At 43.4% G+C, this 22072-nt stretch overlaps 59 non-coding genes across 59 annotated transcripts; 21 read left to right on the forward strand and 38 right to left on the reverse strand.

The window, feature by feature from the left end:
- Nucleotides 1–119: 119 nt before the first annotated feature.
- Nucleotides 120–191, forward strand: TRNAE-CUC (transfer RNA glutamic acid (anticodon CUC)). The gene has a single exon. It is a non-coding gene; the product is annotated as a tRNA-Glu (tRNA).
- Nucleotides 192–270: 79 nt separating this feature from the next.
- TRNAE-UUC (transfer RNA glutamic acid (anticodon UUC)) lies at nt 271–342 on the forward strand. Its single transcript has one exon. It is a non-coding gene; the product is annotated as a tRNA-Glu (tRNA).
- Nucleotides 343–874: 532 nt separating this feature from the next.
- TRNAE-UUC (transfer RNA glutamic acid (anticodon UUC)) lies at nt 875–946 on the forward strand. The gene has a single exon. It is a non-coding gene; the product is annotated as a tRNA-Glu (tRNA).
- Nucleotides 947–1025: 79 nt separating this feature from the next.
- On the forward strand, nt 1026–1097 carry TRNAE-UUC (transfer RNA glutamic acid (anticodon UUC)). Its single transcript has one exon. It is a non-coding gene; the product is annotated as a tRNA-Glu (tRNA).
- Nucleotides 1098–1327: 230 nt separating this feature from the next.
- On the forward strand, nt 1328–1399 carry TRNAE-CUC (transfer RNA glutamic acid (anticodon CUC)). The gene has a single exon. It is a non-coding gene; the product is annotated as a tRNA-Glu (tRNA).
- Nucleotides 1400–1629: 230 nt separating this feature from the next.
- Nucleotides 1630–1701, forward strand: TRNAE-UUC (transfer RNA glutamic acid (anticodon UUC)). The gene has a single exon. It is a non-coding gene; the product is annotated as a tRNA-Glu (tRNA).
- A 79-nt stretch (nt 1702–1780) lies between these two features.
- TRNAE-CUC (transfer RNA glutamic acid (anticodon CUC)) lies at nt 1781–1852 on the forward strand. The gene has a single exon. It is a non-coding gene; the product is annotated as a tRNA-Glu (tRNA).
- Nucleotides 1853–1931: 79 nt separating this feature from the next.
- On the forward strand, nt 1932–2003 carry TRNAE-UUC (transfer RNA glutamic acid (anticodon UUC)). The gene has a single exon. It is a non-coding gene; the product is annotated as a tRNA-Glu (tRNA).
- Nucleotides 2004–2233: 230 nt separating this feature from the next.
- Nucleotides 2234–2305, forward strand: TRNAE-UUC (transfer RNA glutamic acid (anticodon UUC)). Its single transcript has one exon. It is a non-coding gene; the product is annotated as a tRNA-Glu (tRNA).
- Nucleotides 2306–2535: 230 nt separating this feature from the next.
- On the forward strand, nt 2536–2607 carry TRNAE-UUC (transfer RNA glutamic acid (anticodon UUC)). The gene has a single exon. It is a non-coding gene; the product is annotated as a tRNA-Glu (tRNA).
- A 79-nt stretch (nt 2608–2686) lies between these two features.
- Nucleotides 2687–2758, forward strand: TRNAE-CUC (transfer RNA glutamic acid (anticodon CUC)). The gene has a single exon. It is a non-coding gene; the product is annotated as a tRNA-Glu (tRNA).
- A 79-nt stretch (nt 2759–2837) lies between these two features.
- Nucleotides 2838–2909, forward strand: TRNAE-CUC (transfer RNA glutamic acid (anticodon CUC)). The gene has a single exon. It is a non-coding gene; the product is annotated as a tRNA-Glu (tRNA).
- Nucleotides 2910–3139: 230 nt separating this feature from the next.
- TRNAE-CUC (transfer RNA glutamic acid (anticodon CUC)) lies at nt 3140–3211 on the forward strand. Its single transcript has one exon. It is a non-coding gene; the product is annotated as a tRNA-Glu (tRNA).
- Nucleotides 3212–3743: 532 nt separating this feature from the next.
- Nucleotides 3744–3815, forward strand: TRNAE-UUC (transfer RNA glutamic acid (anticodon UUC)). Its single transcript has one exon. It is a non-coding gene; the product is annotated as a tRNA-Glu (tRNA).
- Nucleotides 3816–3894: 79 nt separating this feature from the next.
- TRNAE-CUC (transfer RNA glutamic acid (anticodon CUC)) lies at nt 3895–3966 on the forward strand. Its single transcript has one exon. It is a non-coding gene; the product is annotated as a tRNA-Glu (tRNA).
- A 79-nt stretch (nt 3967–4045) lies between these two features.
- Nucleotides 4046–4117, forward strand: TRNAE-UUC (transfer RNA glutamic acid (anticodon UUC)). Its single transcript has one exon. It is a non-coding gene; the product is annotated as a tRNA-Glu (tRNA).
- Nucleotides 4118–4347: 230 nt separating this feature from the next.
- On the forward strand, nt 4348–4419 carry TRNAE-UUC (transfer RNA glutamic acid (anticodon UUC)). Its single transcript has one exon. It is a non-coding gene; the product is annotated as a tRNA-Glu (tRNA).
- A 381-nt stretch (nt 4420–4800) lies between these two features.
- Nucleotides 4801–4872, forward strand: TRNAE-CUC (transfer RNA glutamic acid (anticodon CUC)). The gene has a single exon. It is a non-coding gene; the product is annotated as a tRNA-Glu (tRNA).
- A 203-nt stretch (nt 4873–5075) lies between these two features.
- Nucleotides 5076–5147, forward strand: TRNAE-UUC (transfer RNA glutamic acid (anticodon UUC)). Its single transcript has one exon. It is a non-coding gene; the product is annotated as a tRNA-Glu (tRNA).
- A 381-nt stretch (nt 5148–5528) lies between these two features.
- On the forward strand, nt 5529–5600 carry TRNAE-UUC (transfer RNA glutamic acid (anticodon UUC)). Its single transcript has one exon. It is a non-coding gene; the product is annotated as a tRNA-Glu (tRNA).
- Nucleotides 5601–5830: 230 nt separating this feature from the next.
- On the forward strand, nt 5831–5902 carry TRNAE-CUC (transfer RNA glutamic acid (anticodon CUC)). The gene has a single exon. It is a non-coding gene; the product is annotated as a tRNA-Glu (tRNA).
- Nucleotides 5903–6161: 259 nt separating this feature from the next.
- TRNAE-CUC (transfer RNA glutamic acid (anticodon CUC)) lies at nt 6162–6233 on the reverse strand. Its single transcript has one exon. It is a non-coding gene; the product is annotated as a tRNA-Glu (tRNA).
- A 230-nt stretch (nt 6234–6463) lies between these two features.
- TRNAE-UUC (transfer RNA glutamic acid (anticodon UUC)) lies at nt 6464–6535 on the reverse strand. The gene has a single exon. It is a non-coding gene; the product is annotated as a tRNA-Glu (tRNA).
- A 79-nt stretch (nt 6536–6614) lies between these two features.
- Nucleotides 6615–6686, reverse strand: TRNAE-CUC (transfer RNA glutamic acid (anticodon CUC)). The gene has a single exon. It is a non-coding gene; the product is annotated as a tRNA-Glu (tRNA).
- A 1382-nt stretch (nt 6687–8068) lies between these two features.
- TRNAE-UUC (transfer RNA glutamic acid (anticodon UUC)) lies at nt 8069–8140 on the reverse strand. The gene has a single exon. It is a non-coding gene; the product is annotated as a tRNA-Glu (tRNA).
- Nucleotides 8141–8823: 683 nt separating this feature from the next.
- On the reverse strand, nt 8824–8895 carry TRNAE-UUC (transfer RNA glutamic acid (anticodon UUC)). Its single transcript has one exon. It is a non-coding gene; the product is annotated as a tRNA-Glu (tRNA).
- Nucleotides 8896–9276: 381 nt separating this feature from the next.
- Nucleotides 9277–9348, reverse strand: TRNAE-UUC (transfer RNA glutamic acid (anticodon UUC)). Its single transcript has one exon. It is a non-coding gene; the product is annotated as a tRNA-Glu (tRNA).
- Nucleotides 9349–9427: 79 nt separating this feature from the next.
- TRNAE-CUC (transfer RNA glutamic acid (anticodon CUC)) lies at nt 9428–9499 on the reverse strand. The gene has a single exon. It is a non-coding gene; the product is annotated as a tRNA-Glu (tRNA).
- A 79-nt stretch (nt 9500–9578) lies between these two features.
- On the reverse strand, nt 9579–9650 carry TRNAE-UUC (transfer RNA glutamic acid (anticodon UUC)). The gene has a single exon. It is a non-coding gene; the product is annotated as a tRNA-Glu (tRNA).
- Nucleotides 9651–10031: 381 nt separating this feature from the next.
- Nucleotides 10032–10103, reverse strand: TRNAE-CUC (transfer RNA glutamic acid (anticodon CUC)). The gene has a single exon. It is a non-coding gene; the product is annotated as a tRNA-Glu (tRNA).
- Nucleotides 10104–10333: 230 nt separating this feature from the next.
- Nucleotides 10334–10405, reverse strand: TRNAE-UUC (transfer RNA glutamic acid (anticodon UUC)). Its single transcript has one exon. It is a non-coding gene; the product is annotated as a tRNA-Glu (tRNA).
- A 532-nt stretch (nt 10406–10937) lies between these two features.
- On the reverse strand, nt 10938–11009 carry TRNAE-UUC (transfer RNA glutamic acid (anticodon UUC)). Its single transcript has one exon. It is a non-coding gene; the product is annotated as a tRNA-Glu (tRNA).
- Nucleotides 11010–11363: 354 nt separating this feature from the next.
- On the reverse strand, nt 11364–11435 carry TRNAE-UUC (transfer RNA glutamic acid (anticodon UUC)). The gene has a single exon. It is a non-coding gene; the product is annotated as a tRNA-Glu (tRNA).
- A 381-nt stretch (nt 11436–11816) lies between these two features.
- TRNAE-UUC (transfer RNA glutamic acid (anticodon UUC)) lies at nt 11817–11888 on the reverse strand. The gene has a single exon. It is a non-coding gene; the product is annotated as a tRNA-Glu (tRNA).
- A 381-nt stretch (nt 11889–12269) lies between these two features.
- TRNAE-CUC (transfer RNA glutamic acid (anticodon CUC)) lies at nt 12270–12341 on the reverse strand. Its single transcript has one exon. It is a non-coding gene; the product is annotated as a tRNA-Glu (tRNA).
- A 79-nt stretch (nt 12342–12420) lies between these two features.
- TRNAE-UUC (transfer RNA glutamic acid (anticodon UUC)) lies at nt 12421–12492 on the reverse strand. The gene has a single exon. It is a non-coding gene; the product is annotated as a tRNA-Glu (tRNA).
- Nucleotides 12493–13175: 683 nt separating this feature from the next.
- Nucleotides 13176–13247, reverse strand: TRNAE-UUC (transfer RNA glutamic acid (anticodon UUC)). The gene has a single exon. It is a non-coding gene; the product is annotated as a tRNA-Glu (tRNA).
- Nucleotides 13248–13930: 683 nt separating this feature from the next.
- On the reverse strand, nt 13931–14002 carry TRNAE-CUC (transfer RNA glutamic acid (anticodon CUC)). The gene has a single exon. It is a non-coding gene; the product is annotated as a tRNA-Glu (tRNA).
- A 79-nt stretch (nt 14003–14081) lies between these two features.
- TRNAE-UUC (transfer RNA glutamic acid (anticodon UUC)) lies at nt 14082–14153 on the reverse strand. The gene has a single exon. It is a non-coding gene; the product is annotated as a tRNA-Glu (tRNA).
- Nucleotides 14154–14685: 532 nt separating this feature from the next.
- Nucleotides 14686–14757, reverse strand: TRNAE-CUC (transfer RNA glutamic acid (anticodon CUC)). The gene has a single exon. It is a non-coding gene; the product is annotated as a tRNA-Glu (tRNA).
- Nucleotides 14758–14987: 230 nt separating this feature from the next.
- On the reverse strand, nt 14988–15059 carry TRNAE-UUC (transfer RNA glutamic acid (anticodon UUC)). Its single transcript has one exon. It is a non-coding gene; the product is annotated as a tRNA-Glu (tRNA).
- Nucleotides 15060–15289: 230 nt separating this feature from the next.
- Nucleotides 15290–15361, reverse strand: TRNAE-UUC (transfer RNA glutamic acid (anticodon UUC)). The gene has a single exon. It is a non-coding gene; the product is annotated as a tRNA-Glu (tRNA).
- Nucleotides 15362–15440: 79 nt separating this feature from the next.
- Nucleotides 15441–15512, reverse strand: TRNAE-CUC (transfer RNA glutamic acid (anticodon CUC)). The gene has a single exon. It is a non-coding gene; the product is annotated as a tRNA-Glu (tRNA).
- A 683-nt stretch (nt 15513–16195) lies between these two features.
- TRNAE-UUC (transfer RNA glutamic acid (anticodon UUC)) lies at nt 16196–16267 on the reverse strand. The gene has a single exon. It is a non-coding gene; the product is annotated as a tRNA-Glu (tRNA).
- Nucleotides 16268–16799: 532 nt separating this feature from the next.
- TRNAE-CUC (transfer RNA glutamic acid (anticodon CUC)) lies at nt 16800–16871 on the reverse strand. The gene has a single exon. It is a non-coding gene; the product is annotated as a tRNA-Glu (tRNA).
- A 230-nt stretch (nt 16872–17101) lies between these two features.
- On the reverse strand, nt 17102–17173 carry TRNAE-UUC (transfer RNA glutamic acid (anticodon UUC)). Its single transcript has one exon. It is a non-coding gene; the product is annotated as a tRNA-Glu (tRNA).
- A 230-nt stretch (nt 17174–17403) lies between these two features.
- On the reverse strand, nt 17404–17475 carry TRNAE-UUC (transfer RNA glutamic acid (anticodon UUC)). The gene has a single exon. It is a non-coding gene; the product is annotated as a tRNA-Glu (tRNA).
- A 230-nt stretch (nt 17476–17705) lies between these two features.
- On the reverse strand, nt 17706–17777 carry TRNAE-UUC (transfer RNA glutamic acid (anticodon UUC)). The gene has a single exon. It is a non-coding gene; the product is annotated as a tRNA-Glu (tRNA).
- A 79-nt stretch (nt 17778–17856) lies between these two features.
- Nucleotides 17857–17928, reverse strand: TRNAE-CUC (transfer RNA glutamic acid (anticodon CUC)). The gene has a single exon. It is a non-coding gene; the product is annotated as a tRNA-Glu (tRNA).
- A 683-nt stretch (nt 17929–18611) lies between these two features.
- Nucleotides 18612–18683, reverse strand: TRNAE-UUC (transfer RNA glutamic acid (anticodon UUC)). Its single transcript has one exon. It is a non-coding gene; the product is annotated as a tRNA-Glu (tRNA).
- Nucleotides 18684–19215: 532 nt separating this feature from the next.
- Nucleotides 19216–19287, reverse strand: TRNAE-CUC (transfer RNA glutamic acid (anticodon CUC)). The gene has a single exon. It is a non-coding gene; the product is annotated as a tRNA-Glu (tRNA).
- A 230-nt stretch (nt 19288–19517) lies between these two features.
- TRNAE-UUC (transfer RNA glutamic acid (anticodon UUC)) lies at nt 19518–19589 on the reverse strand. Its single transcript has one exon. It is a non-coding gene; the product is annotated as a tRNA-Glu (tRNA).
- Nucleotides 19590–19819: 230 nt separating this feature from the next.
- TRNAE-UUC (transfer RNA glutamic acid (anticodon UUC)) lies at nt 19820–19891 on the reverse strand. Its single transcript has one exon. It is a non-coding gene; the product is annotated as a tRNA-Glu (tRNA).
- Nucleotides 19892–19970: 79 nt separating this feature from the next.
- Nucleotides 19971–20042, reverse strand: TRNAE-CUC (transfer RNA glutamic acid (anticodon CUC)). Its single transcript has one exon. It is a non-coding gene; the product is annotated as a tRNA-Glu (tRNA).
- A 532-nt stretch (nt 20043–20574) lies between these two features.
- Nucleotides 20575–20646, reverse strand: TRNAE-CUC (transfer RNA glutamic acid (anticodon CUC)). The gene has a single exon. It is a non-coding gene; the product is annotated as a tRNA-Glu (tRNA).
- A 230-nt stretch (nt 20647–20876) lies between these two features.
- On the reverse strand, nt 20877–20948 carry TRNAE-CUC (transfer RNA glutamic acid (anticodon CUC)). The gene has a single exon. It is a non-coding gene; the product is annotated as a tRNA-Glu (tRNA).
- A 230-nt stretch (nt 20949–21178) lies between these two features.
- Nucleotides 21179–21250, reverse strand: TRNAE-UUC (transfer RNA glutamic acid (anticodon UUC)). Its single transcript has one exon. It is a non-coding gene; the product is annotated as a tRNA-Glu (tRNA).
- A 79-nt stretch (nt 21251–21329) lies between these two features.
- TRNAE-UUC (transfer RNA glutamic acid (anticodon UUC)) lies at nt 21330–21401 on the reverse strand. Its single transcript has one exon. It is a non-coding gene; the product is annotated as a tRNA-Glu (tRNA).
- Nucleotides 21402–21782: 381 nt separating this feature from the next.
- On the reverse strand, nt 21783–21854 carry TRNAE-CUC (transfer RNA glutamic acid (anticodon CUC)). The gene has a single exon. It is a non-coding gene; the product is annotated as a tRNA-Glu (tRNA).
- Nucleotides 21855–22072: the final 218 nt, after the last annotated feature.

Consider the following 22072-nt stretch of genomic DNA (forward strand, 5'->3'; position numbering starts at 1 on the left):
TTTCACCCTGAAGGCCTGGGTTCGATTCTCGGTATCGGAGACAGTGCTTTTGTACCGCTTTTAAAGAATAAATTTAAAGACACATTTATAGGAATAATATCTAGGGTTGCTCAAATCAGTCCGATATGGTCTAGTGGCAAGGATATCTGGCTCTCACCCAGAAGGCCCGGGTTCGATTCCCGGTATCGGAGTGAGTGCTTTTATACCGGTTTTGAAGAATAGACTTAAGGATATAGGTTTATGAATAGAATTAAGACTTGGTTAAGCAAGTCCGATATGGTCTAGTGGCAAGGATATCTGGCTTTCACCCTGAAGGCCCGGGTTCGATTCCCGGTATCGGAGGGAGTGCTTTTGTACCGGTTTTGAAGAATAGACTTAAGGATATAGGTTTATGAATAGAATTAAGACTTGGTTGAGCAAGTCCGATATGGTCTAGTGGCAAGGATATCTGGCTTTCACCCTGAAGGCCCGGGTTCGATTTCCGGTATCGGAGGGAGTGCTTTTGTACCGGTTTTGAAGAATAGACTTAAGGATATAGGTTTATGAATAGAATTAAGACTTGGTTATGTAAGTCCGATATGGTCTAGTGGCAAGGATATCTGGCTTTCACCCTGGAGGCCCGGGTTCGATTCCCGGTATCGAAGCGAGTGCTTTTGTACCGGTTTTGAAGAATAGACTTGAGGATATAGGTTTATGAATAGAATTAAGACTTGGTTAAGCAAGTCCGATACGGTCTAGTGGAAAGGATATCTGACTTTCACCCTGAAGGCCCGGGTTCGATTCCCGGTATCGGAGGGAGTGCTTTTGTACCGGTTTTGAAGAATAGACTTAAGGATATAGGTTTATGAATAGAATTAAGACTTGGTTAAGCAAGTCCGATATGGTCTAGTGGCAAGGATATCTGGCTTTCACCCTGAAGGCCCGGGTTCGATTCCCGGTATCGGAGGGAGTGCTTTTGTACCGGTTTTGAAGAATAGACTTAAGGATATAGGTTTATGAATAGAATTAAGACTTGGTTAATCAAGTCCGATATGGTCTAGCGGCTAGGATATCTGGCTTTCACCCAGAAGGCCCGGGTTCGATTCCCGGTATCGGAGGGAGTGCTTTTGTACCGGTTTTGAAGAATAGACTTAAGTATAAAGGTTTATAAATAGAATTAAGACTTGGTTAAGCAAGTCCGACATGGTCTAGCGGCTAGGATATCTGGCTTTCACCCAGAAGGCCCGGGTTCAATTCCCGGTATCGGAGACAGTGCTTTTGTACCGCTTTTAAAGAATAAATTTAAAGACACATTTATAGGAATAATATCTAGGGTTGCTCAAATCAGTCCGATATGGTCTAGTGGCAACGATATCTGGCTCTCACCCAGAAGGCCCGGGTTCGATTCCCGGTATCGAAGCGAGTGCTTTTGTACCGGTTTTGAAGAATAGACTTGAGGATATAGGTTTATGAATAGAATTAAGACTTGGTTAAGCAAGTCCGATACGGTCTAGTGGAAAGGATATCTGACTTTCACCCTGAAGGCCTGGGTTCGATTCTCGGTATCGGAGACAGTGCTTTTGTACCGGTTTTGAAGAATAGACTTAAGTATAAAGGTTTATAAATAGAATTAAGACTTGGTTAAACAAGTCCGACATGGTCTAGCGGCTAGGATATCTGGCTTTCACCCAGAAGGCCCGGGTTCGATTCCCGGTATCGGAGACAGTGCTTTTGTACCGCTTTTAAAGAATAAATTTAAAGACACATTTATAGGAATAATATCTAGGGTTGCTCAAATCAGTCCGATATGGTCTAGTGGCAACGATATCTGGCTCTCACCCAGAAGGCCCGGGTTCGATTCCCGGTATTGAAGCGAGTGCTTTTGTACCGGTTTTGAAGAATAGACTTAAGGATATAGGTTTATGAATAGAATTAAGACTTGGTTAAGCAAGTCCGATATGGTCTAGTGGCAAGGATATCTGGCTTTCACCCTGAAGGCCCGGGTTCGATTCCCGGTATCGGAGGGAGTGCTTTTGTACCGGTTTTGAAGAATAGACTTAAGGATATAGGTTTATGAATAGAATTAAGACTTGGTTGAGCAAGTCCGATATGGTCTAGTGGCAAGGATATCTGGCTTTCACCCTGAAGGCCCGGGTTCGATTTCCGGTATCGGAGGGAGTGCTTTTGTACCGGTTTTGAAGAATAGACTTAAGGATATAGGTTTATGAATAGAATTAAGACTTGGTTATGTAAGTCCGATATGGTCTAGTGGCAAGGATATCTGGCTTTCACCCTGAAGGCCCGGGTTCGATTCCCGGTATCGAAGCGAGTGCTTTTGTACCGGTTTTGAAGAATAGACTTGAGGATATAGGTTTATGAATAGAATTAAGACTTGGTTAAGCAAGTCCGATACGGTCTAGTGGAAAGGATATCTGACTTTCACCCTGAAGGCCTGGGTTCGATTCTCGGTATCGGCGACAGTGCTTTTGTACCGGTTTTGAAGAATAGACTTAAGTATAAAGGTTTATAAATAGAATTAAGACTTGGTTAAGCAAGTCCGACATGGTCTAGCGGCTAGGATATCTGGCTTTCACCCAGAAGGCCCGGGTTCGATTCCCGGTATCGGAGACAGTGCTTTTGTACCGCTTTTAAAGAATAAATTTAAAGACACATTTATAGGAATAATATCTAGGGTTGCTCAAATCAGTCCGATATGGTCTAGTGGCAACGATATCTGGCTCTCACCCAGAAGGCCCGGGTTCGATTCCCGGCATCGGAGGGAGTGCTTTTGTACCGGTTTTGAAGAATAGACTTAAGGATATAGGTTTATGAATAGAATTAAGACTTGGTTAAGCAAGTCCGATATGGTCTAGTGGCAAGGATATCTGGCTCTCACCCAGAAGGCCCGGGTTCGATTCCCGGTATCGAAGCGAGTGCTTTTGTACCGGTTTTGAAGAATAGACTTGAGGATATAGGTTTATGAATAGAATTAAGACTTGGTTAAGCAAGTCCGATACGGTCTAGTGGAAAGGATATCTGACTTTCACCCTGAAGGCCTGGGTTCGATTCTCGGTATCGGAGACAGTGCTTGTGTACCGCTTTTAAAGAATAAATTTAAAGACACATTAATAGGAATAATATCTAGGGTTGCTCAAATCAGTCCGATATGGTCTAGTGGCAAGGATATCTGGCTCTCACCCAGAAGGCCCGGGTTCGATTCCCGGCATCGGAGGGAGTGCTTTTGTACCGGTTTTGAAGAATAGACTTAAGGATATAGGTTTATGAATAGAATTAAGACTTGGTTAAGCAAGTCCGATATGGTCTAGTGGCAAGGATATCTGGATTTCACCCTGAAGGCCCGGGTTCGATTCCCGGTATCGGAGGGAGTGCTTTTGTACCGGTTTTGAAGAATAGACTTAAGGATATAGGTTTATGAATAGAATTAAAACATGGTTAAGCAAGTACGATATGGTCTAGTGGTAAGGATATCTGGCTTTCATCCTGAAGGCCCGGGTTCGATTCCCGGTCTCGGAGGGAGTGCTTTTGTACCGGTTTTGAAGAATAGACTTAAGGATATAGGTTTATGAATAGAATTTAGACTTGGGTAAGCAAGTCCGATATCGTCTAGTGGCATGGATATCTGGCTTTCACCCTGAAGGCCCGGGTTCGATTCCCGGTATCGGAGGGAGTGCTTTTGTACCGGTTTTGAAGAATAGACTTAAGGATATAGGTTTATGAATAGAATTAAGACTTGGTTAAGCAAGTCCGATATGGTCTAGTGGCAAGGATATCTGGCTTTCACCCTGAAGGCCCGGGTTCGATTCCCGGTATTGGAGACAGTGCTTTTGTACCGCTTTTAAAGAATAAATTTAAAGACACATTTATAGGAATAATATCTAGGGTTTCTCAAATCAGTCCGATATGGTCTAGTGGCAACGATATTTGGCTCTCACCCAGAAGGCCCGGGTTCGATTCCCGGTATCGAAGCGAGTGCTTTTGTACCGGTTTTGAAGAATAGACTTGAGGATATAGGTTTATGAATAGAATTTAGACTTGGGTAAGCAAGTCCGATATGGTCTAGTGGCAAGGATATCTGACTTTCACCCAGAAGGCCCGGGTTCGATTCCCGGTATCGGAGCACGTGGTTTTGTACCGCTTTTCAAGAAAAGACTTAAGGATATAGGTTTATGAATAGAATTAAGACCTGGCTAACCAAGTACGATATGGTCTAGTGGCAAGGATATCTGGCTCTCACCCAGAAGGCCAGGGTTCGATTCCCGGTATCGGATTGCGTGCTTTTTTACCGCTTTTCAAGAATAGACTTAAGGATATAGGTTTATGAATAGAAATAAGACTTGGTTAAGCAAGTCCGATATGGTCTAGTGGCTAGTATATCTGGCTTTCACCCAGAAGGCCCGGGTTCGATTCCCGGTATCGGAGTGAGTGCTTTTGTACCGCTTTTCAAGAATAGACTTAAGGATATAGGTTTACGAATAGAAATAAGACTGGGTTAAGCAAGTCCGATATGGTCTAGTGGCTAGGATATCTGGCTCTCACCCAGAAGGCTATAGTACGATTCCCGGTATCGGAGCGAGTGCTTTTGTACCGCTTTTCAAGAATAGACTTAAGGATATAGGTTTATGAATAGAATTAAGACCTGGTTGAGCAAGTACGATATGGTCTAGTGGCTAGGATATCTGGCTTTCACCCAGAAGGCCAGGGTTCGATTCCCGGTATCGGATTGCGTGCTTTTGTACCGCTTTTCAAGAATAGACTTAAGGATATAGGTTTATGAATAGAAATAAGACTTGGTTAAGCAAGTCCGATATGGTCTAGTGGCTAGGATATCTGGCTCTCACCCAGAAGACCAGGGTTCGATTCCCGGTATCGGATTGCGTGCTTTTGAACCGCTTTTCAAGAATAGACTTAAGGATATAGGTTTATGAATAGAATTAAGACTTGGTTAAGCAAGTCCGATATGGTATAGTGCAAGGATATCTGGCTCTCACCCAGAAAGCCAGGGTTCGATTCACGGTATCGGATTGCGTGCTTTTGAACCGCTTTTCAAGAATAGAATTAAGACTTGGTTAAGCAAGTCCGATATGGTCTAGTGGCTAGTATATCTGGCTTTCACCCAGAAGGCCCGGGTTCGATTCCCGGTATCGGAGTGAGTGCTTTTGTACCGCTTTTCAAGAATAGACTTAAGGATATAGGTTTATGAATAGAAATAAGACTGGGTTAAGCAAGTCCGATATGGTCTAGTGGCTAGGATATCTGGCTCTCACCCAGAAGGCTATAGTACGATTCCCGGTATCGGAGCGAGTGCTTTTGTACCGCTTTTCAAGAATAGACTTAAGGATATAGGTTTATGAATAGAATTAAGACCTGGTTGAGCAAGTACGATATGGTCTAGTGGCTAGGATATCTGGCTTTCACCCAGAAGGCCAGGGTTCGATTCCCGGTATCGGATTGCGTGCTTTTGTACCGCTTTTCAAGAATAGACTTAAGGATATAGGTTTATGAAAAGAATTAAGACTTGGTTATGTAAGTCCGATATGGTCTAGTGGCAAGGATATCTGGCTTTCACCCTGAAGGCCCGGGTTCGATTCCCGGTATCGAAGCGAGTGCTTTTGTACCGGTTTTGAAGAATAGACTTGAGGATATAGGTTTATGAATAGAATTAAGACTTGGTTAAGCAAGTCCGATACGGTCTAGTGGAAAGGATATCTGACTTTCACCCTGAAGGCCTGGGTTCGATTCTCGGTATCGGAGACAGTGCTTTTGTACCGCTTTTAAAGAATAAATTTAAAGACACATTAATAGGAATAATATCTAGGGTTGCTCAAATCAGTCCGATATGGTCTAGTGGCAAGGATATCTGGCTCTCACCCAGAAGGCCCGGGTTCGATTCCCGGTATCGGAGGGAGTGCTTTTGTACCGGTTTTGAAGAATAGACTTAAGGATATAGGTTTATGAATAGAATTAAAACTTGGTTAAGCAAGTACGATATGGTCTAGTGGTAAGGCTTTCATCCTGAAGGCCCGGGTTCGATTCCCGGTCTCGGAGGGAGTGCTTTTGTACCGGTTTTGAAGACCATATCGGACTTGCTTAACCAATTCTTAATTCTATTGATAAACCTATATCCTTAAGTCTATTTTTCAAAACCGGTACAAAAGCACTCCCTCCGATACCGGGAATCGAACCCGGGCCTTCTGGGTGAGAGCCAGATATCCTTGCCACAAGACGATATCGGACTTATTTGAGCAACCCTAGATATTATTCCTATAAATGTGTCTTTAAATTGATTCTTTAAAAGCGGTACAAAAGCACTGTCTCCGATACCGAGAATCGAACCCAGGCCTTCAGGGTGAAAGTCAGATATCCTTTCCACTAGACCGTATCGTACTTGCTCAACCAAGTCTTGATTCTATTCATAAACCTATATCCTTAAGTCTATTCTTGAAAAGCGGTACAAAAGCACTCACTCCGATACCGGGAATCGAACCCGGGCCTTCTGGGTGAAAGCCAGATATCCTAGCCACTAGACCATATCGGACTTGCTTAACCAAGTCTTATTTCTATTCATAAACCTATATCCTTAAGTCTATTCTTGAAAAGCGGTACAAAAGCACGCAATCCGATACCGGGAATCGAACCCTGGCCTTCTGGGTGAGAGCCAGACATCCTAGCCACTAGACCATATCGTACTTGCTCAACCAGGTCTTAATTCTATTCATAAACCTTTATCCTTAAGTCTATTCTTGAAAAGCGGTACAAAAGCACTCGCTCCGATACCGGGAATCGTACTATAGCCTTCTGGGTGAGAGCCAGATATCCTAGCCACTCAACCATATCGGACTGGATGGAACAACCCTATATATTATTCCTATAAATGTGTCTTTAAGTCTATTCTTCAAAAGCGGTACAAAAGCACTCGCTCCGATACCAGGAATCGCACCCGGGCCTTCTGGGTGAAAGCCAGGTATCCCACCCACTAGACCATATCGGACTTGCTCAACCGAGTCTTAATTCTATTCATAAACCTATATCCTTAAGTCTATTTTTGAAATGCTTTACAAAACACTCGCTCCGATACCGGGATTCGATGCCGGGCCTTCTGGGTGAAAGCCAGATATCCTAGCCACTAGACCATATCGGACTTGCTTAAACAAGTCTTATTTCTATTCATAAACCTATATCCTTAAGTCTATTCTTGAAAAGCGGTACAAAAGCACGCAATCCGATACCGGGAATCGAACCCTGGCCTTCTGGGTGAGAGCCAGATATCCTAGCCACTAGACCATATCGTACTTGCTTAACCAAGTCTTAATTCTATTCTTGAAAAGCGGTACAAAAGCACTCGCTCCGATACCGGGAATCGAACCCGGGCCTTCTGGGTGAAAGCCAGATATCCTAGCACTATACCATATCGGACTTGCTTAACCAAGTCTTATTTCTATTCATAAACCTATATCCTTAAGTCTATTCTTGAAAAGCGGTACAAAAGCACGCAATCCGATACCGGGAATCGAACCCTGGCCTTCTGGGTGAGAGCCAGATATCCTAGCCACTAGACCATATCGTACTTGCTTAACCAAGTCTTAATTCTATTCTTGAAAAGCGGTACAAAAGCACTCGCTTCGATACCGGGAATCGAACCCGGGCCTTCTGGGTGAAAGCCAGATATCCTTGCACTATACCATATCGGACTTGCTTAACCAAGTCTTAATTCTATTCATAAACCTATATCCTTAAGTCTATTCTTGAAAAGCGGTTCAAAAGCACGCAATCCGATACCGTGAATCGAACCCTGGCCTTCTGGGTGAGAGCCAGATATCCTTGCACTATACCATATCGGACTTGCTTAACCAAGTCTTAATTCTATTCATAAACCTATATCCTTAAGTCTATTCTTGAAAAGCGGTTCAAAAGCACGCAATCCGATACCGGGAATCGAACCCTGGTCTTCTAGGTGAGAGCCAGATATCCTAGCCAATAGACCATATCGTACTTGCTCAACCAGGTCTTAATTCTATTGATAAACCTATATCCTTAAGTCTATTCTTGAAAAGCGGTACAAAAGCACTCACTCCGATACCGGGAATCGAACCCGGGCCTTCTGGGTGAAAGCCAGATATACTAGCCACTAGACCATATCGGACTTGCTTAACCAAGTCTTATTTCTATTCATAAACCTATATCCTTAAGTCTATTCTTGAAAAGCGGTACAAAAGCACGCAATCCGATACCGGGAATCGAACCCTGGCCTTCTGGGTGAAAGCCAGATATCCTAGCCACTAGACCATATCGTACTTGCTCAACCAGGTCTTAATTCTATTCATAAACCTATATCCTTAAGTCTATTCTTGAAAAGCGGTACAAAAGCACTCGCTCCGATACCGGGAATCGTACTATAGCCTTCTGGGTGAGAGCCAGATATCCTAGCCACTAGACCATATCGGACTTGCTTAACCCAGTCTTATTTCTATTCGTAAACCTATATCCTTAAGTCTATTCTTGAAAAGCGGTAAAAAAGCACGCAATCCGATACCGGGAATCGAACCCTGGCCTTCTGGGTGAGAGCCAGATATCCTTGCCACTAGACCATATCGTACTTGGTTAGCCAGGTCTTAATTCTATTCATAAACCTATATCCTTAAGTCTTTTCTTGAAAAGCGGTACAAAACCACGTGCTCCGATACCGGGAATCGAACCCGGGCCTTCTGGGTGAAAGTCAGGTATCCTAGCCACTAGACCATATAGTACTTGCTCAACCAGGTCTTAATTCTATTCATAAACCTATATCCTTAAGTCTATTCTTGAAAAGCGGTACAAAAGCACTCACTCCGATACCGGGAATCGAACCCGGGCCTTCTGGGTGAAAGCCAGATATACTAGCCACTAGACCATATCGGACTTGCTTAACCAAGTCTTATTTCTATTCATAAACCTATATCCTTAAGTCTATTCTTGAAAAGCGGTAAAAAAGCACGCAATCCGATACCGGGAATCGAACCCTGGCCTTCTGGGTGAGAGCCAGATATCCTTGCCACTAGACCATATCGTACTTGGTTAGCCAGGTCTTAATTCTATTCATAAACCTATATCCTTAAGTCTTTTCTTGAAAAGCGGTACAAAACCACGTGCTCCGATACCGGGAATCGAACCCGGGCCTTCTGGGTGAAAGTCAGGTATCCTAGCGACTTGACCATATCGTACTTGCTCAACCGAGTCTTGATTCTATTCATAAACCTATATCCTTAAGTCTATTCTTGAAAAGCGGTACAAAAGCACTCACTTCGATACCGGGAATCGAACCCGGGCCTTCTGGGTGAAAGCCAGATATCCTAGCCACTAGACCATATCGGACTTGCTTACCCAAGTCTAAATTCTATTCATAAACCTATATCCTCAAGTCTATTCTTCAAAACCGGTACAAAAGCACTCGCTTCGATACCGGGAATCGAACCCGGGCCTTCTGGGTGAGAGCCAAATATCGTTGCCACTAGACCATATCGGACTGATTTGAGAAACCCTAGATATTATTCCCATAAATGTGTCTTTAAATTTATTCTTTAAAAGCGGTACAAAAGCACTGTCTCCAATACCGGGAATCGAACCCGGGCCTTCTGGGTGAAAGCCAGATATCCTAGCCGCTAGACCATATCGGACTTGCTTAACCAAGTCTTAATTCTATTTATAAACCTTTATCCTTAAGTCTATTCTTCAAAACCGGTACAAAAGCACTCCCTCCGAAACCGGGAATCGAACCCGGGCCTTCAGGGTGAAAGCCAGATATCCATGCCACTAGACGATATCGGACTTGCTTACCCAAGTCTAAATTCTATTCATAAACCTATATCCTTAAGTCTATTCTTCAAAACCGGTACAAAAGCACTCCCTCCGAGACCGGGAATCAAACCCGGGCCTTCAGGATGAAAGCCAGATATCCTTACCACTAGACCATATCGTACTTGCTTAACCAAGTTTTAATTCTATTCATAAACCTATATCCTTAAGTCTATTCTTCAAAACCGGTACAAAAGCACTCCCTCCGATACCGGGAATCGAACCCGGGCCTTCTGGGTGAGAGCCAGATATCCTTGCCACTAGACCATATCGGACTGATTTGAGCAACCCTAGATATTATTCCTATTAATGTGTCTTTAAATTTATTCTTTAAAAGCGGTACAAAAGCACTGTCTCCGATACCGAGAATCGAACCCAGGCCTTCAGGGTGAAAGTCAGATATCCTTTCCACTAGACCGCATCGGACTTGCTTAACCAAGTCTTAATTCTATTCATAAACCTATATCCTCAAGTCTATTCTTCAAAACCGGTACAAAAGCACTCGCTTCGATACCGGGAATCGAACCCGGGCCTTCAGGGTGAAAGCCAGATATCCTTGCCACTAGACCATATCGGACTTACATAACCAAGTCTTAATTCTATTCATAAACCTATATCCTTAAGTCTATTCTTCAAAACCGGTACAAAAGCACTCCCTCCGATACCGGAAATCGAACCCGGGCCTTCAGGGTGAAAGCCAGATATCCTTGCCACTAGACCATATCGGACTTGCTCAACCAAGTCTTAATTCTATTCATAAACCTATATCCTTAAGTCTATTCTTGAAAAGCGGTACAAAAGCACGCAATCCGATACCGGGAATCGAACCCTGGCCTTCTGGGTGAAAGCCAGATATCCTAGCCACTAGACCATATCGTACTTGCTCAACCAGGTCTTAATTCTATTCATAAACCTATATCCTTAAGTCTATTCTTGAAAAGCGGTACAAAAGCACTCGCTCCGATACCGGGAATCGTACTATAGCCTTCTGGGTGAGAGCCAGATATCCTAGCCACTAGACCATATCGGACTTGCTTAACCCAGTCTTATTTCTATTCGTAAACCTATATCCTTAAGTCTATTCTTGAAAAGCGATACAAAAGCACTCACTCCGATACCGGGAATCGAACCCGGGCCTTCTGGGTGAAAGCCAGATATACTAGCCACTAGACCATATCGGACTTGCTTAACCAAGTCTTAATTCTATTCTTGAAAAGCGGTTCAAAAGCACGCAATCCGATACCGTGAATCGAACCCTGGCCTTCTGGGTGAGAGCCAGATATCCTTGCACTATACCATATCGGACTTGCTTAAGCAAGTCTTAATTCTATTCATAAACCTATATCCTTAAGTCTATTCTTGAAAAGCGGTTCAAAAGCACGCAATCCGATACCGGGAATCGAACCCTGGTCTTCTGGGTGAGAGCCAGATATCCTAGCCACTAGACCATATCGTACTTGCTCAACCAGGTCTTAATTCTATTGATAAACCTATATCCTTAAGTCTATTCTTGAAAAGCGGTACAAAAGCACTCACTCCGATACCGGGAATCGAACCCGGGACTTCTGGGTGAAAGCCAGATATACTAGCCACTAGACCATATCGGACTTGCTTAACCAAGTCTTATTTCTATTCATAAACCTATATCCTTAAGTCTATTCTTGAAAAGCGGTACAAAAGCACGCAATCCGATACCGGGAATCGAACCCTGGCCTTCTGGGTGAAAGCCAGATATCCTAGCCACTAGACCATATCGTACTTGCTCAACCAGGTCTTAATTCTATTCATAAACCTATATCCTTAAGTCTATTCTTGAAAAGCGGTACAAAAGCACTCGCTCCGATACCGGGAATCGTACTATAGCCTTCTGGGTGAGAGCCAGATATCCTAGCCACTAGACCATATCGGACTTGCTTAACCCAGTCTTATTTCTATTCGTAAACCTATATCCTTAAGTCTATTCTTGAAAAGCGGTACAAAAGCACTCACTCCGATACCGGGAATCGAACCCGGGCCTTCTGGGTGAAAGCCAGATATACTAGCCACTAGACCATATCGGACTTGCTTAACCAAGTCTTATTTCTATTCATAAACCTATATCCTTAAGTCTATTCTTGAAAAGCGGTAAAAAAGCACGCAATCCGATACCGGGAATCGAACCCTGGCCTTCTGGGTGAGAGCCAGATATCCTTGCCACTAGACCATATCGTACTTGGTTAGCCAGGTCTTAATTCTATTCATAAACCTATATCCTTAAGTCTTTTCTTGAAAAGCGGTACAAAACCACGTGCTCCGATACCGGGAATCGAACCCGGGCATTCTGGGTGAAAGTCAGATATTCTTGCCACTAGACCATATCGGACTTGCTTACCCAAGTCTAAATTCTATTCATAAACCTATATCCTCAAGTCTATTCTTCAAAACCGGTACAAAAGCACTCGCTTCGATACCGGGAATCGAACCCGGGCCTTCTGGGTGAGAGCCAAATATCGTTGCCACTAGACCATATCGGACTGATTTGAGAAACCCTAGATATTATTCCTATAAATGTGTCTTTAAATTTATTCTTTAAAAGCGGTACAAAAGCACTGTCTCCAATACCGGGAATCGAACCCGGGCCTTCTGGGTGAAAGCCAGATATCCTAGCCGCTAGACCATATCGGACTTGCTTAACCAAGTCTTAATTCTATTTATAAACCTTTATCCTTAAGTCTATTCTTCAAAACCGGTACAAAAGCACTCCCTCCGATACCGGGAATCGAACCCGGGCCTTCAGGGTGAAAGCCAGATATCCATGCCACTAGACGATATCGGACTTGCTTACCCAAGTCTAAATTCTATTCATAAACCTATATCCTTAAGTCTATTCTTCAAAAGCGGTACAAAAGCACTCCCTCCGAGACCGGGAATCGAACCCGGGCCTTCAGGATGAAAGCCAGATATCCTTACCACTAGACCATATCGTACTTGCTTAACCAAGTTTTAATTCTATTCATAAACCTATATCCTTAAGTCTATTCTTCAAAACCGGTACAAAAGCACTCCCTCCGATACCGGGAATCGAACCCGGGCCTTCAGGGTGAAATCCAGATATCCTTGCCACTAGACCATATCGGACTTGCTTATCCAAGTCTTAATTCTATTCATAAACCTATATCCTTAAGTCTATTCTTGAAAAGCGGTTCAAAAGCACGCAATCCGATACCGGGAATCGAACCCTGGTCTTCTGGGTGAGAGCCAGATATCCTAGCCACTAGACCATATCGTACTTGCTCAACCAGGTCTTAATTCTATTGATAAACCTATATCCTTAAGTCTATTCTTGAAAAGCGGTACAAAAGCACTCACTCCGATACCGGGAATCGAACCCGGGCCTTCTGGGTGAAAGCCAGATATACTAGCCACTAGACCATATCGGACTTGCTTAACCAAGTCTTATTTCTATTCATAAACCTATATCCTTAAGTCTATTCTTGAAAAGCGGTACAAAAGCACGCAATCCGATACCGGGAATCGAACCCTGGCCTTCTGGGTGAAAGCCAGATATCCTAGCCACTAGACCATATCGTACTTGCTCAACCAGGTCTTAATTCTATTCATAAACCTATATCCTTAAGTCTATTCTTGAAAAGCGGTACAAAAGCACTCGCTCCGATACCGGGAATCGTACTATAGCCTTCTGGGTGAGAGCCAGATATCCTAGCCACTAGACCATATCGGACTTGCTTAACCAAGTCTTATTTCTATTCATAAACCTATATCCTTAAGTCTATTCTTGAAAAGCGGTAAAAAAGCACGCAATCCGATACCGGGAATCGAACCCTGGCCTTCTGGGTGAGAGCCAGATATCCTTGCCACTAGACCATATCGTACTTGGTTAGCCAGGTCTTAATTCTATTCATAAACCTATATCCTTAAGTCTTTTCTTGAAAAGCGGTACAAAACCACGTGCTCCGATACCGGGAATCGAACCCGGGCATTCTGGGTGAAAGTCAGATATTCTTGCCACTAGACCATATCGGACTTGCTTACCCAAGTCTAAATTCTATTCATAAACCTATATCCTCAAGTCTATTCTTCAAAACCGGTACAAAAGCACTCGCTTCGATACCGGGAATCGAACCCGGGCCTTCTGGGTGAGAGCCAAATATCGTTGCCACTAGACCATATCGGACTGATTTGAGAAACCCTAGATATTATTCCTATAAATGTGTCTTTAAATTTATTCTTTAAAAGCGGTACAAAAGCACTGTCTCCAATACCGGGAATCGAACCCGGGCCTTCTGGGTGAAAGCCAGATATCCTAGCCGCTAGACCATATCGGACTTGCTTAACCAAGTCTTAATTCTATTTATAAACCTTTATCCTTAAGTCTATTCTTCAAAACCGGTACAAAAGCACTCCCTCCGATACCGGGAATTGAACCCGGGCCTTCAGGGTGAAAGCCAGATATCCATGCCACTAGACGATATCGGACTTGCTTACCCAAGTCTAAATTCTATTCATAAACCTATATCCTTAAGTCTATTCTTCAAAAGCGGTACAAAAGCACTCCCTCCGAGACCGGGAATCGAACCCGGGCCTTCAGGATGAAAGCCAGATATCCTTACCACTAGACCATATCGTACTTGCTTAACCAAGTTTTAATTCTATTCATAAACCTATATCCTTAAGTCTATTCTTCAAAACCGGTACAAAAGCACTCCCTCCGATACCGGGAATCGAACCCGGGCCTTCAGGGTGAAATCCAGATATCCTTGCCACTAGACCATATCGGACTTGCTTAACCAAGTCTTAATTCTATTCATAAACCTATATCCTTAAGTCTATTCTTCAAAACCGGTACAAAAGCACTCCCTCCGATGCCGGGAATCGAACCCGGGCCTTCTGGGTGAGAGCCAGATATCCTTGCCACTAGACCATATCGGACTGATTTGAGCAACCCTAGATATTATTCCTATTAATGTGTCTTTAAATTTATTCTTTAAAAGCGGTACACAAGCACTGTCTCCGATACCGAGAATCGAACCCAGGCCTTCAGGGTGAAAGTCAGATATCCTTTCCACTAGACCGTATCGGACTTGCTTAACCAAGTCTTAATTCTATTCATAAACCTATATCCTCAAGTCTATTCTTCAAAACCGGTACAAAAGCACTCGCTTCGATACCGGGAATCGAACCCGGGCCTTCAGGGTGAAAGCCAGATATCCTTGCCACTAGACCATATCGGACTTACATAACCAAGTCTTAATTCTATTCATAAACCTATATCCTTAAGTCTATTCTTCAAAACCGGTACAAAAGCACTCCCTCCGATACCGGAAATCGAACCCGGGCCTTCAGGGTGAAAGCCAGATATCCTTGCCACTAGACCATATCGGACTTGCTCAACCAAGTCTTAATTCTATTCATAAACCTATATCCTTAAGTCTATTCTTCAAAACCGGTACAAAAGCACTCCCTCCGATACCGGGAATCGAACCCGGGCCTTCAGGGTGAAAGCCAGATATCCTTGCCACTAGACCATATCGGACTTGCTTAACCAAGTCTTAATTCTATTCATAAACCTATATCCTTAAGTCTATTCTTCAAAACCGGTACAAAAGCACTCCCTCCGATACCGGGAATCGAACCCGGGCCTTCTGGGTGAGAGCCAGATATCCTTGCCACTAGACCATATCGGACTGATTTGACCAACCCTAGATATTATTCCTATAAATGTGTCTTTAAATTTATTCTTTAAAAGCGGTACAAAAGCACTGTCTCCGATACCGAGAATCGAACCCAGGCCTTCAGGGTGAAAGTCAGATATCCTTTCCACTAGACCGTATCGGACTTGCTTAACCAAGTCTTAATTCTATTCTTAAACCTATATCCTCAAGTCTATTCTTCAAAACCGGTACAAAAGCACTCGCTTCGATACCGGGAATCGAACCCGGGCCTTCTGGGTGAGAGCCAGATATCGTTGCCACGAGACCATATCGGACTGATTTGAGCAACCCTAGATATTATTCCTATAAATGTGTCTTTAAATTTATTCTTTAAAAGCGGTACAAAAGCACTGTCTCCGATACCGGGAATCGAACCCGGGCCTTCTGGGTGAAAGCCAGATATCCTAGCCGCTAAACCATGTCGGACTTGCTTAACCAAGTCTTAATTCTATTTATAAACCTTTATACTTAAGTCTATTCTTCAAAACCGGTACAAAAGCACTGTCTCCGATACCGAGAATCGAACCCAGGCCTTCAGGGTGAAAGTCAGATATCCTTTCCACTAGACCGTATCGGACTTGCTTAACCAAGTCTTAATTCTATTTATAAACCTTTATACTTAAGTCTTTTCTTCAAAACCGGTACAAAAGCATTCCCTCCGATACCGGGAATCGAACCCGGGCCTTCAGGGTGAAAGCCAGATATCCTTGCCACTAGACCATATCGGATTTGCTTAACCAAGTCTTAATTCTATTTATAAACCTATATCCTTAAGTCTATTCTTTAAAACCGGTACAAAAGCACTCGCTCAGATACCGGGAATTGAACCCGGGCCTTCTGGGTGAAAGCCAGATATCCTAGCCGCTAGACCATATCGGACTTGCTTAACCAAGTCTTAATTCTATTTATAAACCTATATCCTTAAGTCTATTCTTCAAAACCGGTACAAAAGCACTCCCTCCGAGACCGGGAATCGAACCCGGGCCTTCAGGATGAAAGCCAGATATCCTTACAACTAGACCATATCGTACTTGCTTAACCAAGTTTTAATTCTATTCATAAACCTATATCCTTAAGTCTATTCTTCAAAACCGGTACAAAAGCACTCCCTCCGATACCGGGAATCGAACCCGGGCCTTTAGGGTGAAAGCCAGATATCCTTGCCACTAGACCATATCGGACTTGCTTAACCAAGTCTTAATTCTATTCATAAACCTATATCCTTAAGTCTATTCTTCAAAACCGGTACAAAAGCACTCCCTCCGATACCGGGAATCGAACCCGGGCCTTCTGGGTGAGAGCCAGATATCCTTGCCACTAGACCATATCGGACTGATTTGAGCAACCCTAGATATTATTCCTATTAATGTGTCTTTAAATTTATTCTTTAAAAGCGGTACAAAAGCACTGTCTCCGATACCGAGAATCGAACCCAGGCCTTCAGGGTGAAAGTCAGATATCCTTTCCACTAGACCGTATCGGACTTGCTTAACCAAGTCTTAATTCTATTCATAAACCTATATCCTCAAGTCTATTCTTCAAAACCGGTACAAAAGCACTCGCTTCGATACCGGGAATCGAACCCGGGCCTTCAGGGTGAAAGCCAGATATCCTTGCCACTAGACCATATCGGACTGATTTGAGCAACCCTAGATATTATTCCTATTAATGTGTCTTTAAATTTATTCTTTAAAAGCGGTACACAAGCACTGTCTCCGATACCGAGAATCGAACCCAGGCCTTCAGGGTGAAAGTCAGATATCCTTTCCACTAGACCGTATCGGACTTGCTTAACCAAGTCTTAATTCTATTCATAAACCTATATCCTCAAGTCTATTCTTCAAAACCGGTACAAAAGCACTCGCTTCGATACCGGGAATCGAACCCGGGCCTTCAGGGTGAAAGCCAGATATCCTTGCCACTAGACCATATCGGACTTACATAACCAAGTCTTAATTCTATTCATAAACCTATATCCTTAAGTCTATTCTTCAAAACCGGTACAAAAGCACTCCCTCCGATACCGGAAATCGAACCCGGGCCTTCAGGGTGAAAGCCAGATATCCTTGCCACTAGACCATATCGGACTTGCTCAACCAAGTCTTAATTCTATTCATAAACCTATATCCTTAAGTCTATTCTTCAAAACCGGTACAAAAGCACTCCCTCCGATACCGGGAATCGAACCCGGGCCTTCAGGGTGAAAGCCAGATATCCTTGCCACTAGACCATATCGGACTTGCTTAACCAAGTCTTAATTCTATTCATAAACCTATATCCTTAAGTCTATTCTTCAAAACCGGTACAAAAGCACTCCCTCCGATACCGGGAATCGAACCCGGGCCTTCTGGGTGAGAGCCAGATATCCTTGCCACTAGACCATATCGGACTGATTTGACCAACCCTAGATATTATTCCTATAAATGTGTCGTTAAATTTATTCTTTAAAAGCGGTACAAAAGCACTGTCTCCGATACCGAGAATCGAACCCAGGCCTTCAGGGTGAAAGTCAGATATCCTTTCCACTAGACCGTATCGGACTTGCTTAACCAAGTCTTAATTCTATTCTTAAACCTATATCCTCAAGTCTATTCTTCAAAACCGGTACAAAAGCACTCGCTTCGATACCGGGAATCGAACCCGGGCCTTCTGGGTGAGAGCCAGATATCGTTGCCACGAGACCATATCGGACTGATTTGAGCAACCCTAGATATTATTCCTATAAATGTGTCTTTAAATTTATTCTTTAAAAGCGGTACAAAAGCACTGTCTCCGATACCGGGAATCGAACCCGGGCCTTCTGGGTGAAAGCCAGATATCCTAGCCGCTAAACCATGTCGGACTTGCTTAACCAAGTCTTAATTCTATTTATAAACCTTTATACTTAAGTCTATTCTTCAAAACCGGTACAAAAGCACTGTCTCCGATACCGAGAATCGAACCCAGGCCTTCAGGGTGAAAGTCAGATATCCTTTCCACTAGACCGTATCGGACTTGCTTAACCAAGTCTTAATTCTATTTATAAACCTTTATACTTAAGTCTTTTCTTCAAAACCGGTACAAAAGCATTCCCTCCGATACCGGGAATCGAACCCGGGCCTTCAGGGTGAAAGCCAGATATCCTTGCCACTAGACCATATCGGATTTGCTTAACCAAGTCTTAATTCTATTTATAAACCTATATCCTTAAGTCTATTCTTTAAAACCGGTACAAAAGCACTCGCTCAGATACCGGGAATTGAACCCGGGCCTTCTGGGTGAAAGCCAGATATCCTAGCCGCTAGACCATATCGGACTTGCTTAACCAAGTCTTAATTCTATTTATAAACCTATATCCTTAAGTCTATTCTTCAAAACCGGTACAAAAGCACTCCCTCCGAGACCGGGAATCGAACCCGGGCCTTCAGGATGAAAGCCAGATATCCTTACAACTAGACCATATCGTACTTGCTTAACCAAGTTTTAATTCTATTCATAAACCTATATCCTTAAGTCTATTCTTCAAAACCGGTACAAAAGCACTCCCTCCGATACCGGGAATCGAACCCGGGCCTTTAGGGTGAAAGCCAGATATCCTTGCCACTAGACCATATCGGACTTGCTTAACCAAGTCTTAATTCTATTCATAAACCTATATCCTTAAGTCTATTCTTCAAAACCGGTACAAAAGCACTCCCTCCGATACCGGGAATCGAACCCGGGCCTTCTGGGTGAGAGCCAGATATCCTCTCCACTAGACCATATCGGACTGATTTGAGCAACCCTAGATATTATTCCTATTAATGTGTCTTTAAATTTATTCTTTAAAAGCGGTACAAAAGCACTGTCTCCGATACCGAGAATCGAACCCAGGCCTTCAGGGTGAAAGTCAGATATCCTTTCCACTAGACCGTATCGGACTTGCTTAACCAAGTCTTAATTCTATTCATAAACCTATATCCTCAAGTCTATTCTTCAAAACCGGTACAAAAGCACTCGCTTCGATACCGGGAATCGAACCCGGGCCTTCAGGGTGAAAGCCAGATATCCTTGCCACTAGACCATATCGGACTTACATAACCAAGTCTTAATTCTATTCATAAACCTATATCCTTAAGTCTATTCTTCAAAACCGGTACAAAAGCACTCCCTCCGATACCGGAAATCGAACCCGGGCCTTCAGGGTGAAAGCCAGATATCCTTGCCACTAGACCATATCGGACTTGCTCAACCAAGTCTTAATTCTATTCATAAACCTATATCCTTAAGTCTATTCTTCAAAACCGGTACAAAAGCACTCCCTCCGATACCGGGAATCGAACCCGGGCCTTCAGGGTGAAAGCCAGATATCCTTGCCACTAGACCATATCGGACTTGCTTAACCAAGTCTTAATTCTATTCATAAACCTATATCCTTAAGTCTATTCTTCAAAACCGGTACAAAAGCACCCCCTCCGATACCGGGAATCGAACCCGGGCCTTCTGGGTGAGAGCCAGATATCCTTGCCACTAGACCATATCGGACTGATTTGAGCAACCCTAGATATTATTCCTATAAATGTGTCTTTAAATTTATTCTTTAAAAGCGGTACAAAAGCACTGTCACCGATACCGAGAATCGAACCCAGGCCTTCAGGGTGAAAGTCAGATATCCTTTCCACTAGACTGTATCGGACTTGCTTAACCAAGTCTTAATTCTATTCATAAACCTATATCCTTAAGTCTATTCTTCAAAACCGGTACAAAAGCACTCCCTCCGATACCGGAAATCGAACCCGGGCCTTCAGGGTGAAAGCCAGATATCCTTGCCACTAGACCATATCGGACTTACATAACCAAGTCTTAATTCTATTCATAAACCTATATCCTTAAGTCTATTCTTCAAAACCGGTACAAAAGCACTCCCTCCGATACCGGAAATCGAACCCGGGCCTTCAGAGTGAAAGCCAGATATCCTTGCCACTAGACCATATCGGACTTGTTCAACCAAGTCTTAATTCTATTCATAAACCTATATCCTTAAGTCTATTCTTCAAAACCGGTACAAAAGCACTCCCTCCGATACCGGGAATCGAACCCGGGCCTTCTGGGTGAGAGCCAGATATCCTTGCCACTAGACCATATCGGACTGATTTGAGCAACCCTAGATATTATTCCTATAAATGTGTCTTTAAATTTATTCTTTAAAAGCGGTACAAAAGCACTGTCTCCGATACCGAGAATCGAACCCAGGCCTTCAGGGTGAAAGTCAGATATCCTTTCCACTAGACCGTATCGGACTTGCTTAACCAAGTCTTAATTCTATTCATAAACCTATATCCTCAAGTCTATTCTTCAAAACCGGTACAAAAGCACTCGCTTCGATACCGGGAATCGAACCCGGGCCTTCTGGGTGAGAGCCAGATATCGTTGCCACTAGACCATATCGGACTGATTTGAGCAACCCTAGATATTATTCCTATAAATGTGTCTTTAAATTTATTCTTTAAAAGCGGTACAAAAGCACTGTCTCCGATACCGGGAATCGAACCCGGGCCTTCTGGGTGAAAGCCAGATATCCTAGCCGCTAGACCACGTCGGACTTGCTTAACCAAGTCTTAATTCTATTTATAAACCTTTATACTTAAGTCTATTCTTCAAAACCGGTACAAAAGCACTCCCTCCGATACCGGGAATCGAACCCGGGCCTTCTGGGTGAAAGCCAGATATCCTAGCCGCTAGACCATGTCGGACTTGCTTAACCAAATCTTAATTCTATTTATAAACCTTTATACTTAAGTCTTTTCTTCAAAACCGGTACAAAAGCATTCCCTCCGATACCGGGAATCGAACCCGGGCCTTCAGGGTGAAAGCCAGATATCCTTGCCACTAGACCATATCGGACTTGCTTAACCAAGTCTTAATTCTATTTATAAACCTATATCCTTAAGTCTATTCTTTAAAACCGGTACAAAAGCACTCGCTCAGATACCGGGAATTGAACCCGGGCCTTCTGGGTGAAAGCCAGATATCCTAGCCGCTAGACCATATCGGACTTGCTTAACCAAGTCTTAATTCTATTTATAAACCTTTATCCTTAAGTCTATTCTTCAAAACCGGTACAAAAGCACTCCCTCCGATACCGGGAAGAGAACCCGGGCCTTCAGGGTGAAAGCCAGATATCCATGCCACTAGACGATATCGGACTTGCTTACCCAAGTCTAAATTCTATTCATAAACCTATATCCTTAAGTCTATTCTTCAAAACCGGTACAAAAGCACTCCCTCCGATACCGGGAATCGAACCCGGGCCTTCTGGGTGAGAGCCAGATATCCTTGCCACTAGACCATATCGGACTGATTTGAGCAACCCTAGATATTATTCCTATTAATGTGTCTTTAAATTTATTCTTTAAAAGCGGTACAAAAGCACTGTCTCCGATACCGAGAATCGAACCCAGGCCTTCAGGGTGAAAGTCAGATATCCTTTCCACTAGACCGTATCGGACTTGCTTAACCAAGTCTTAATTCTATTCATAAACCTATATCCTCAAGTCTATTCTTCAAAACCGGTA

Source organism: Phalangium opilio, unplaced genomic scaffold (genome assembly GCF_054372755.1).
Source record: "Phalangium opilio isolate 3A_F unplaced genomic scaffold, DU_Popi_V2 ptg000054l_1, whole genome shotgun sequence".
In the NCBI taxonomy this organism is placed as follows: domain Eukaryota; kingdom Metazoa; phylum Arthropoda; class Arachnida; order Opiliones; family Phalangiidae; genus Phalangium; species Phalangium opilio.